Source organism: Dama dama, chromosome 11 (assembly GCF_033118175.1).
Source record: "Dama dama isolate Ldn47 chromosome 11, ASM3311817v1, whole genome shotgun sequence".
Classification (NCBI taxonomy): Eukaryota; Metazoa; Chordata; class Mammalia; order Artiodactyla; family Cervidae; genus Dama; species Dama dama.
In genome coordinates, this window is record NC_083691.1 from 68333018 (window position 1) to 68345647 (window position 12630).

Below are 12630 nucleotides of genomic sequence, written 5' to 3' on the forward strand. Positions count from 1 at the left end.
TCACATGATTGTGAGTATCAGAGTCGTGAAGATCTTTTTTGTACAGTTCTGTGTATCCTTACCACCTCATCTTGGTATCTTCTGCTTCTGTTAGGTCCATATCATTTCTGTCCTTATTGAGCCCATCTTTGCATGAAATGTTCCCTTGGTATCTCTAATTTTCTTGATGAGATCTCTAGTCTTTCCCATTCTATTGTTTTCTTCTATTTCTTTTCATTGATTGCCGAGGAAGGCTTTCTTATCTCTCCTTAGGAACTCTGCATTCAAATTGGTATATTTTTCCTTTTCTTTTTTGCCTTTCACTTCCCGTCTTTTCACAGCTATTTGTAAGGCCTCCTCAGACAGCCATTTTGCTTTTTCGCATTTCTTTTTCTTGGGGATGGTCTTGCTCCCTGTCCTCTATATAATGTCATGAACCTCCATCCATAGTTCATTAGGCAATCTGTCTATCAGATCTAGTCCCTTAAATCTATTTCACACTTCCACTGTATAATCATAAGGGATTTGATTTAGGTCATATTTGAATGATCTAGAGGTTTTCCCTACTTTCTTCAATTCATGACTGAATTTGGCAATAAGGAGTTCATGATCTGAGGTACAGTCAGCTCCCAGTCTTGTTTTTGCTGACTGTATAGAGCTCCTCCATCTTTCGCTTCAAAGAGTGTGATCAGTCTGATTTTGGTGTTGACCATCTGGTGATGTCCATGTGTAGCATCTTCTCTTATGTTGTTGGAAGAAAGTGTTTGCTATGATCAGTGTGTTCTCTTGGCAAAACTCTATTAGCCTTTGTCCTGCTTTGTTCTATACTCCAAGGCCAAATTTGCCTGTTAATCCAGGTGTTTCTTGAATTCCTACTTTTGCATTCCAGTCCCCTATAATGAAAAGGACAATCTTTTTTGGGTGTTAGTTCTAGAAGGTCTTGTAGGTCTTCACAGAACTGTTTAACAAAATGTGGTCCACTGCAGAAGGGAATAGCAAACCACTTCAGTATTCTTGCCTTAAGAACCCCATGAACAGTATGAAAATGTTGGATTATAGTGATTAAAAAGGAGGAGGAGATAAAACTGAAAAGGTAGACAGGTATGAGATTTTGCAGGGTCTTGTGGACCCTGAAGGAATTTGGATTTGAATTGTGATGGTAATGTATTTGGAGATGATGTGATTTGATTTCTTTTTGAAGAGGTTCATCTTAGTTGTTCTGTAGGAATGGAGTGTAGAACACCAAGAAAAAGCATATTAGTCAGGACAGGATAATGCTTGTAACAAGTAGCTCCCATATCTCAGTGGCTTAGCCTAATGAAGTTATTGCTTCCTCATTTCACAGGTCAGTACAGCTGGTGGGATAAGGCTTTACTCCTACTGTCTTTTAGGGACTCCGTCTCCTTTTATTATGTGATGCTACCATATTAATTTAACACATGACCTCTGGAGTTGTTGTAGAAGGAGGAAGAGAGTGAGTGGGAGTTCAGCAGGGACCTGGAAGTGGACTGCAAATGGCCATGTATGATTGGCTGAAATTCAGTCACAGGGTTTAAATTTACATTCAAGGAAACTAGGAAGTGGCGTCTTCCTTTCCATATCTTTCCTTGTCTCTGCAACACAGAAAGCAAGCAAGAGACTGTTGCAACAGTCTAGGTAAGAAGCTATAATGGTTTGGGCTACTGGTTCATTAAATATTTACTGAGCAACTTGTATGGGCTAAGCTGTTCTGGGTGCTGAAAACATAGTGGAGAAGAAGACAAAATTTCCATCCTCATGGAGATTATGCTTTAGTGGTAGAGCTAAAACTACAACAACAATGATGATGAAAAACCACACACACACACACACTATATTAGGAAGTAACTGCAATGAATAAAGTAAGATAAGATGATAGTGAGTAAGGTAAAATACATTTTGTGTGTCTATACATTTGTATATATATATATTTCCATGTGTGTGTGTGTGTATATATATATACACATAAATTTATTAAAGTTAAATCTCATTTTGTGGGTATAGTATTTTTATTACAGATTTCTCTAGTATGTGTATTAATCAGTATATGCTCATTTTGAATAGCAAAAAACCAGAATCCTGTTTCCCTTTATATAGAAGATATTAAAATAATATGATCTTATGGAGAAGATAACACTTTTGTTAGTTTTGCCTGGTGTCCACCTTCTGCTATTTTTTAGAATCTTACACTGGGTGCTGAGCCTCTGGGGCACTGAGATCACTTTCTAGGGGAATGCCTTGGGAACTTTTCTCTTGAGACCCATCTTCAGCCTCACAACAGAGACAGCTCCCCAAATACACACCTTCTCCCCAAATGCCCACTTCTCCCAATCTCAGTTTCCTATCACTGATATTTTAAGAAGTATGGCTTTATTTCTAAATATCTTTTTGAGTGTTATAAGATGCTCAGTTTTATATGCACCAGTGATGATAGAAATTAAAGGGGATATTGAAGTTTGGAAGAGAACAAGGTAGTAAGTGTCTGACAGAGCAGATGTAAGGTTTTTGTAATGAAGTCTTAGAAGAGATAAAGATGCAAAAGGAACAGAGAGCCAAGCCTTAGACGTGTGATCCTGCAGCTGCTAGAAGGGAGGCCCCAGCTGTGTTCTTGAAGTACGTCCACTGAGAACTAGTGACAGGAAGGGTCAACTACTTTAACACAGCTTCTTTTAAACCAAATCCAAAAAGCACTGAACTTTGAATTGAGAAACAGGAGAAAGAAAGGGATATTATATTTGTTGTTGTTGTCAACAGTCATTCAGTCACTCAGTCTTGTGTGACTCTTTGCAACCCCATGGACTGTAGCACACCAGGCCTCCCTGTCCTTCACCAAATCCTGGAGCTTGCTCAAACTCATGTCCATTGCGTTAGTTATGCCATCCAATCATTTTGTCCTGTCATCTCCTTCTCCTCCTGCCTTCGATCTTTCCCAGCTTCAGGGTCTGTCCAAATGAGTCAGCTCTTCGCATCAGGTGGCCAAAGTATTGCAGCTTCAGCTTCAGCGTCAGTCCTTCCAATGAATATTCAGGACTGATTTCCTTTAGGATCGACTGGTTTGATCTCCTTGCAGTTCAAGGGAATCTCAAGAGTCTTCTCCAACAGCACAGTTCAAAAGCTTCAATTCGTCAGTGCTCAGTTTTCTTTATGGTCCAACTCTCATGTCCATACAGACTACCGGGAAAACCATAAGTTTGACTATATGGACCTTTGTTGGCAAAGTAATGTCTCTTCTTTTTAATATGCTGTCTAATTTTGTCATAGCTTTTCTTCCCAGGAGCAAGGGCCTTGATGAACTCCTTTCCCAATTTTGAACCAGTCTGTTGTTCCATGTCTGGTTCTAACTGTTACTTCTTGACCTGCATACAGGTTTCTCAGGAGGCAGGTAAGGTGGTCTGGTATTATCATCACTTGAAGAATTTTTCACAGTTTGTTGTGATCCACACAGTCAAAGGCTTAAGCATAGACAGTGAAGCTGATGTTTTTCTGGAATTCTCTTGCTTTTTCTATGATCCAGCAGATGTTGGCAATATGATCTCTGGTTCCTCTGCCTTTTCTAAATCCAGCTTGAACATCTGGAAATTCTCAGTTCATGTACTGTTGAAGCCTGGCTTGGAGAATTTTGAGCACTACTTTGCTAGCATGTGAAATGAGTGCAATTGTGCAGTAGTTTGGACATTCTTTGGCATTGCCTTTCTTTGGGATTGGAATGAAAACTGAATTAACTGAATGAAAAGTAAATTAATTGCAAGCATGTAATTATAATGTGACAAAAACAAATCCTGATAACTTTGGGAAATTCAAAGAATGACAAATGGAAGTTTATTGTGAATTCCCCATCATTTCTGTTTTAAAAGGTATACAAAGTTGTTCAGTTGGATGGTGGTATTGTTTTATTTTAGAGACTAAAAAAACACATATGAATGTTTTCATAATTTCTTTTGTTATCTTGCTTCTCACTTCTGGACCCCCCCAAATATCTTTCATTTAAAAAAAATTAACTTCTATTGGAGTATACTTGCTTTACAATGTTTTGTTAGTTTTAGTTTCTCCTGTATAACAAAATGAATTAGCCATACACTGACATATATCTGCTCTCTTTTGGATTTTTAACTGCCAATTTTCTACCACAGAAATTCTCAGGACACTAACTGTTAGGTATGGGAATAAGAAATTATCTATACAGTTTATTGATAGAGTCACAAAAAGGTGAATAATACTCTCACTGTTTAGGTAATAGCTATATATATAGTTGGAAATAAGCATAGGTGTGTTTGAATTAAGATAGCAAATCAAATCCCAGTCAAGCTTAAATTATCCATTTAATATCTACTGAGTAGATAGTGTACATTTGAAAATTTGGAATAAACAAGAAGAGGAAAAAGAGAAAAATGAGCTCATGTTTCCTGCACAGATCCCTTGAAAAATCCTGAAATGGAGGTTCTTTCAAATATCCTCCTACCTTCCTTCTGTGCTTCTCTTCCATTCCCTCATATTGCTCAGTCCAGGTGCCCTGAACTTAGTATGCAATGTTGCTTCATGGTTTCCACTGAGGTATTCTGTTGAGGGATGCTTCTTTGCCCTGCCAAGAGCAATAAATGGTGGTCCAAAGTTAGCTTCCTTGTGTTCTATTCCCCTCCCTCCTCCTTTCACACAACTTACCTTACATTTGCTAGACAGTTTGAGTGGACAGTAGAGGCTCAACTCTTTTAGAAGTGTTTGCATTTTAAAAAGAAGGTGTTTGCGTGCACCCCAATGTTCATTGCAGCACTGTTTATAATAGCCAGGACATGGGAGCAACCTAGATGCCCATCAGCAGACGAATGGATAAGGAAGCTGTGGTACATATACACCATGGAATATTACTCAGCCATTAAAAAGAATTCATTTGAATCAGTTCTAATGAGATGGATGAAACTGGAGCCCATTATACAGAGTGAAGTAAGCCAGAAAGATAAAGACCATTACAGTATACTAACACATATATATGGAATTTAGAAAGATGGTAACAATAACCCTATATGCAAAAATAGAAAAAGAGACACAGATGTACAGAACAGACTTTTGGACTCTGTGGGAGCGAGGGTGGGATGTTTCGAGAGAACAGCATTGAAACATGTATATTATCTAGGGTGAAACAGATCACCAGCCCAGGTTGGATGCATGAGACAAGTGCTCGGGCCTGGTGCACTGGGAAAACTCAGAGGGATCGGGTGGAGAGGGAGGTGGGAAGGGGGATTGGGATGTGGAACACATGTAAATCCATGGCTGATTCATATCAATGTATTTCAAAAACCACTACAATATTGTAAAGTAATTAGCCTCCAACTAATAAAAATAAATGGAAAAAAAATAAATGAGCTTGATATTACATTAAAAAAAATAAAAAGAAGGTATTTGATAACTCAAATGCATATCCATTTAGTGGAAGTTTAGATCAATAAACTAAATGAGACAATACACATGAAGCATTGAGCACAGTGCCAGGAACTTCCTAGAAGTTAATTCTCGTCCAATTCCTAGTCAAAATGAAAATACAAAAAATTTGCCTTGTGGAGAAGATACTATGACTCATTGTGGTGGTGTTGCCATTTAAGACCTTGTGAGGAGCGAAGATTTAGGGTGGGGAAAATGGTCGTGTGTGGGGGGAAGTGGGTCTCAGGTAAGTTGAATATAGTCATTTTTTTAGATTTTTTTTACAAGTTGGACTTGACTCATAATCTTTGTTTCTATTTTCCTTGAGGAAATAGAGCCATGTATTACATGACCATTTTATGTTTCTAAAATTTTTTTTCTTGTTTGTATGTTTTTGGAACATTATACTAGAATGTTAGTTGAGATTTCTAGATCACTGGTATTCTTCCACATTTTACTTATTCATTGAAATTTAATACAAGCTTTAAAGTTCTTCCTACCTTCATTGAAACCCATAGAGTTTAGATTCCAGACTCTTTGGTGGTCATTGATAGATTAAATGAAGATGGAAGGACTCATTTTATGAGTTATATCTAAGTTAGAAATGCCTTACTTATATTGCTTTTGTGGTTTTGTTTGTTTTCTCATGCATGTTAAAAAAAAAAAAATCTCTAAATACCCAGGAAGAGTGTAACATGTAAACTTAGGACCAACTTATGAAAAAATATGTAAACTGAGGGGAAGAAGTGATGCATGTATTTTCATGCACAGTATACACAATATATGAAAGGCTGTTTTTTTCTTTTGGTCATGATTCTACCTTTTGATTTCTTTAGAGAATACTCCAATGTCTCTAGATAAGTTGCATTTTCTTCTGTACAAGTTTCTTTTATGGATCTTAAGACGTTTTCAATGTATTATTAATAAGTAGCACAATTCAATATTTATGTGTTCACCACATTATACAAGTCAGAGTGCATATTCTTTGTATTTTCAGTTTTATAGGAGATGATTCTAATTTTTCTATTTCACTTATCCTTTCTCAATTGCTCATTGAAAGTTTGGCTATTCTATTAAGCTTCATTCAATTTTCTATGATAAATCTCACTTCTCTTCAAAAGCCTTCCTCCAAAGTCCATCATTTCTCATGTTATTGCTCTTTCTACAGACACTTATCAATATTTGAAAGCTGCTATATTATGAATTTTGGCTGCCTGAGCTCTCCAACTTAGATACCACATCAGTCTGTTTCTAGTTATAACTGTGTCTGACCCTCTGACTTTTCAACAGTCTGGATAAGGGGAAATCTTATATTAGTTTCATAAAAACTGCTTTACTTTTTTTTTTTTCTCATTAATAAAGAGAGAACCCCAAATACTTTATTCAGCGAATTAATACCTTGTTTTTATCCTTTGGTGGTAACAGTGATGGTGAGAAGAAATCTTTTTTTTATATTTTATAATATGAACAGCAAACATTTTTTTCTGAAAGGTTTAAAAATAGTTATTAATTTAGGTTCATTTTTAGTAAAAGTAGTAAACAAAAACAAAACTAAGAAAATGTAAAGTAACATTTCCTTTTCTTTTTTAAAAATTTTTATTTATTTATTTTAATTGGAGGGTTATTACTTTACATTCCCTTTTCAAATAAATAATAGTTACTAAAAAAAAATAATAGTTATTAAAATTGGAGTGTAATCATCCAAAATTTTATGGGCATATGTATTTTTCTTTAAAATATTAAATCTTATTGTAAAGAGCAAGCTTTTTAAATTCTGAAGTCTGTCACTATTGGAATTTGAAATATAGAATGTTCCCTAAATTTCTAAGATGAAAATGACATCAAGAAAATCAATTAGGAATTTAATCAGAGACTAAATATATGGTGTTAATGAGTTTAGAATCTATAACAACTCTGTTATGCTTCAAGGTGTCAAAAAAAAAAAAGATTCACCTTTTAGTGGGGATCTTTGGTCTTGATGTAATCTGTAGTGAAACAAATGTATATCTAGAAAAGATGGGATATATAGAGAAGATGGGCATTATGCCCATGTGTCTGGCTTTGCAGGTTTGAGCTGAATACTTTGAAGGTGGCATGAAGGAAAGCGTTTATTGGTAAGAGTATCACTGAAGAAGGTACTGGGGCAATGCATTAACATATTTATTCTGTTTGATTTTATTTAGAGGGTATCTTCACTAAATTCTATTCAATTTAAACAATCCAATGCGTTCCTCTTATTACTATTGAAATTCCTTACTACTGGAGTTCTGAAGAACACTTTGTTCACACACAACATTTTTATGAAAGCCTAAATTAGTTTTTATCATTTCTTAGATTCTACCAATTAAGGAAATTGTACAACTTCATGAAAGATGAGGATTATATCTTTTCCCATTAAAGATATATTTTATAGAGAAAAGAGGAAATGAACACAATTAAGCATGTTTCATGCCTGTAAATCCTTTTTCTATAATAGCATAAATTGCCAAATTTGTTTTTGTTTTCATGATTGTTAAATCTGATGCTTATTATAGTCATATCATCAGAATGAATTCATGGTAATATAATTTATTAATTCTTAAGTGCTTTGTGAGAAAAACTCCCCTATTAGATAAGAATGGGTCTAACATGAGACAAAATCATTTTTAAAATTCCAATTCTATATGATTCTTACACAGTTGTGATTAAATATCTCGTGACAACTTTACAGATAAAACACTAGGATGGTGACTGACTGAAATGAATTTAACGTCCACTCGGCATTTATCTTCTAATTGTTTAATAGTTCACCAGCAGTGTTCTTTGCATATAGCATAATTTTTGGAAAGCAGTACAGAACTCAATATAGATAAGACACTGAATTTTTTTCTTAGCTAAAATGCTTCTGAAATTTTTGGAAACTGAGAAAATATTGTAAGAGAATCAGCGTAAAATTAGAAAGTATTAGTAAATAACAAAGGCAACAAGTTAATGGTGAAATTAGAAAATTGCTTAGATAAAGTGAATTTACTAAAATATGAAATTAACCATTTTCCATTTTAATGTTTGAAAGTCAGGATAGTTTACTTGCTTTCTTTTAATATATGGAAGGAAAAGCTGGACTTTGTCATTAACATATTTGTACCATTTTTAAGATTAACGGAGTTTCAGTTTTCAAGAGGTTATCAATTACTGAGATCTGTAAAGACTTCAGATGGGCATGGTTTTCTTGACTTTTTTTTAAGGTTATGGAATGTACAGTCACTTCTGAACTTCTGTCTTGAGTACTTACTGAGTACCCTGTACTTGTCAACTCAGGACAGATTTTATATCCCTAAACCTTTTCCTTGAATAAAATAGGCCTGAGTCCTCAGGTTAGACAATTGGTTCTTGTGATCTTGAAAGATGGTTGGAAGAAGAGGATTTCTTAAGGAAAGCCTTGGGCCAGGAAAATTTCTTGTGCTTTCACAGTTTTTAAGCTTGTAGATAAGATATATAAGACCTATTTGTGAATATATAATTAATAGAATATGAGAGAGTGAATTCTTAGGTAGGTTGATAAGAAGTCTGGGGTCCCTGAGGAGGAGAAAGGGGTCTGGGGCTCTTGAGGAGCAGACAGGGGTATGGCGTTCTCAAGGAGGAGAAAAGGACAAGCTTTTTTTCTACATTGCTTTGTCTTAGTCAGTGTAACAGTGTATCTTGCTTGAGGACATGTTTCTCCTTCTTAACAGGAAACTTCTGACTAATCCTTTCATCTTAAAAATGTATGTTGTGGGAGTGGGTCTGGCAAGACTTTTACAACCTTGAGACAAAAAAAGCAGAGACATTACGTTGCCAACAAAGGTCCATCTAGTCAAAGCTGTGGTTTTTCCAGTAGTCATGTATATATGTGAGTTGGACTATAAAGAAAATTGAGCGCCGAAGAATTGATGCTTTTGAACTGTGGTGTTGGAGAAGACTCTTGAGATTCCCTTGGACTGCAAGGAGATCCAACCAGTCAGTCCTAAGGGAAATCAGTCCTGAATATTCATTGGAAGGACTGATGTTGAACCTGAAACTCCAATACTTTGGCCACCTGATGCGAAGAGCTGATTCATTTGGACAGACCCTAACGGTGGGAAAGATTGAAGGCAGGAGGAGAAGGGGATGACAGAGGATGAGATGGTTGGATGGCATCACCAACTCAATGAACATGAGTTTGAGTAAACTCTGGAGTTGGTGATGGACAGGGAGGGCTGGTGTGCTGCAGTCCATGGGGTCACAAAGAGTTGGACATGACTGAGAAACTGAACTGAACTGTAATAATCAATTGAAAAAGTATATAGCTCCCTTGCTAAGACTAGAGGGTGGGGCACTCTTCATCCCCCTTCTGATGTCTAGGTCAGAAGCTTTCTCTGTCTCTTTCTATACTTCAATAAAACTCTGCTACACAAAAGCTCATGCGTGATTAAGCCTGTTCCCTGGTCCTGAAGCTAAATCTTCTTCAGAGATCATGAATTTGATATTGTTCACCGTAAGTTATCAAATATGTCATTTACTAGAAACCTTATAGATCAATTTCGTTCTACAAATAACTCCTTGAAGTAAACATTTTGTAGATGAGCAGATGCTCAGAGGGATTAAATGCATTCTTTATGATTTCACAGCTAGAAAGTAACACAATTGGGATCAAATCCAGATTGAACTGAGGCCAAGGTCCATGTGTATTTCCATGCTGCCTGTACTTGTGAAGTAAGGAGGTATGCAAATTGGATTAGAAAATGCCCAGGATGCATACTATCACAATAAAATAGGCTTCCTCTTTGGAGGCTAGATTGACTGTGAATATGTATGTACCACCAAAGATACTGTTAAATCAAAGCATGGGTTTATATTTCTGTGGAAAAAAGATCCTTAGAAACCAACACATCTGTCAACCAGGCTATGGTTTATGAGTTGATGCCCATTCCGTTCTGAGGCAGAGACGGATACCATAATTTGACAGTCTGACATCTAGATTGTGTTTCATTCTAAAAAAGGTGTCCTAGTTTGTCTAATTTGCCTAATATTTCCTAACTTGTTTCTGTAAAGTGATTTTAGACTTGACAGATAATACAGACACCCATGCTTTGCAAATGTCACTGTGAAAGCTTTTCTTTAGACTTTTTATTCACCGAAGGTTTATTATTCTAATCTTGCAACTGCACATTAGAAAATCCTCTAAAGAGATAGAACTGTTTACACATAGTCAATCTATTTTTAAAAAAATGCTAGATACCAAGATGGTTTCAAAAAATAAGTTGACTCAGGGGTTCATTTTTGGGTAGTGGCACAGTGAGCTGTGAGCTCTGCCACACGACCAAGAGCACAGTTCTCATTGATGCCAGTTCTGCCTTGAAACTCAAGCTTCTGCTTGGAGATGAGGCTGAGTATGGATCAGATAGCCATTCAGTTCAATTCAATTTGTTTTTCACTCTGCAGGTCTTAACCTAATTTCATTCTCCATTGGAAGGGGATTCTGGTATGGGCACTTTTGTAACTTCACTGAAGTATCTGGCAGGAGAAATTTTCATCCCTAGACAGAGGAAGAAGGTCAAGAGGACCATGGTCACTTAGTTCAGAAGAGATATATTACATGCTTGCTTTCATGGGGAATAGATTCCATCACTCAGTGTATAGCAAGACAAGTGGGTGAGCATCACCTCTGCCCTCTCTTATGTATATAGGGCTTCCCTTGTGGCTCAGCTGGTAAAGAATCCACCTGCAATGCAGGAGACCTGGGTTCAATCCCTGGGTTGGGAAGATCCCCTGGAGAAGCAAAAGGCTACCCACTCCAGTATTCTGGCCTGGAGAACTCCACGGACTATATAGTCCATGGGGTCACAAAGAGTCAGACATGACTGAGTGACTGAGCACACACATGAATTTAGACTTTATGTGTCTTCTTCATTAAAGGGTGATTTTAAGTGACACACTCAAATTCTCCATAGGCATAGATTAACTTAGAACCCTCCTGCCCAAAATGCTTGCAGTTTTAGTTTTGTTCCAAAAAATCAAAACTTTAAAACCAAAAGAATACTTCTGTGAATGCTCCAGAATTTTTAGGGGCATTTTCTTACGTATCATACATGGCTAGTGCTTCCCACTCATAAAAAGTAAATTTGTTGTTGCAGATAAGAAATATCAGCCATTGTCTAAATTTCCTCTTTTAACATACTTTAAAGGGGATAATTTTTTAGTTAGTTCCTGGATAGTTTGATTTACTGATATTCAGAAAACTCTACATGGTTCTCGAGCAGATAGTACACACCTGTGTACTATACACCTGTGTATGGGCTGGTTCTTGCCTTTCCTTGCAATGTGGGAGACATGGGTATGGGCTGCCAGACTCCGTTAGGAGAGGAGTACAACTGACCTCAATTCTCCTCTTTCCTGTTCTTCACTCTACTCCTTACAACTCACCTATGTGCTCATAAGTTATAGAATGGGAAAAATGTTTATATTAGAAGATACATATATTAATTTAGTTATGATGCTTAAATAATTTTAATGCTCTGGGGTTGGATGCAGTAGTTCACTTCTCTTTCGCATTTCATGCTCCTGCAGGGCTGTTAGGGGGTCTGAGTCCCACTATATTGCTTGGTGACCTGGGCTTCAGCACTTCTGGGTGCCCATCTAAAACCTTCAGCCTGCCTAGTTTCTTAGTCTCCATTCTAGGGAAGGAGAGTGTTGTAGAGTCTCCTGTGAGTTTTCATTGCCTTGAGCTGGAAGCAGCACATGTCAATGTTACTACCACTTCACTGGAAAGAAATAGTTGCATGACTTCATCTAATTGCAAGGAGACCAGGAAATATAGGGGATAAAGGGGACAACGGAATATTTGTCTGCTGTGAAATTCTATTTCCAAGCCTCAAAATAGGATAATATTTTTAAAGACATGAACGAGAGAATGCAGATGGTTTGAGATAGGTAGGAACTGGAGCATTAGTATTTTGTAAGTTTAATGTTAAGACAGGTGTTGCTATTATAAGATGTTATTATAATATTTGGAAATTTTGTTAGAGGATTAATTGTGAACTTTGACTCAGATGGTAGAGACTGCCTGCAATATGGAAGACCCAGGTTCAATCCCTGGGCTGGGAAGATCCCCTGGGGAAGGAAATGGCAACCCACTCCAGTGTTCTTGCATGGAAAAATCCCATGGACAAGGAAGGCTGACAGGCTACATACAAACTGTGGGGTTGCAAAGAGTCGGGCATGACT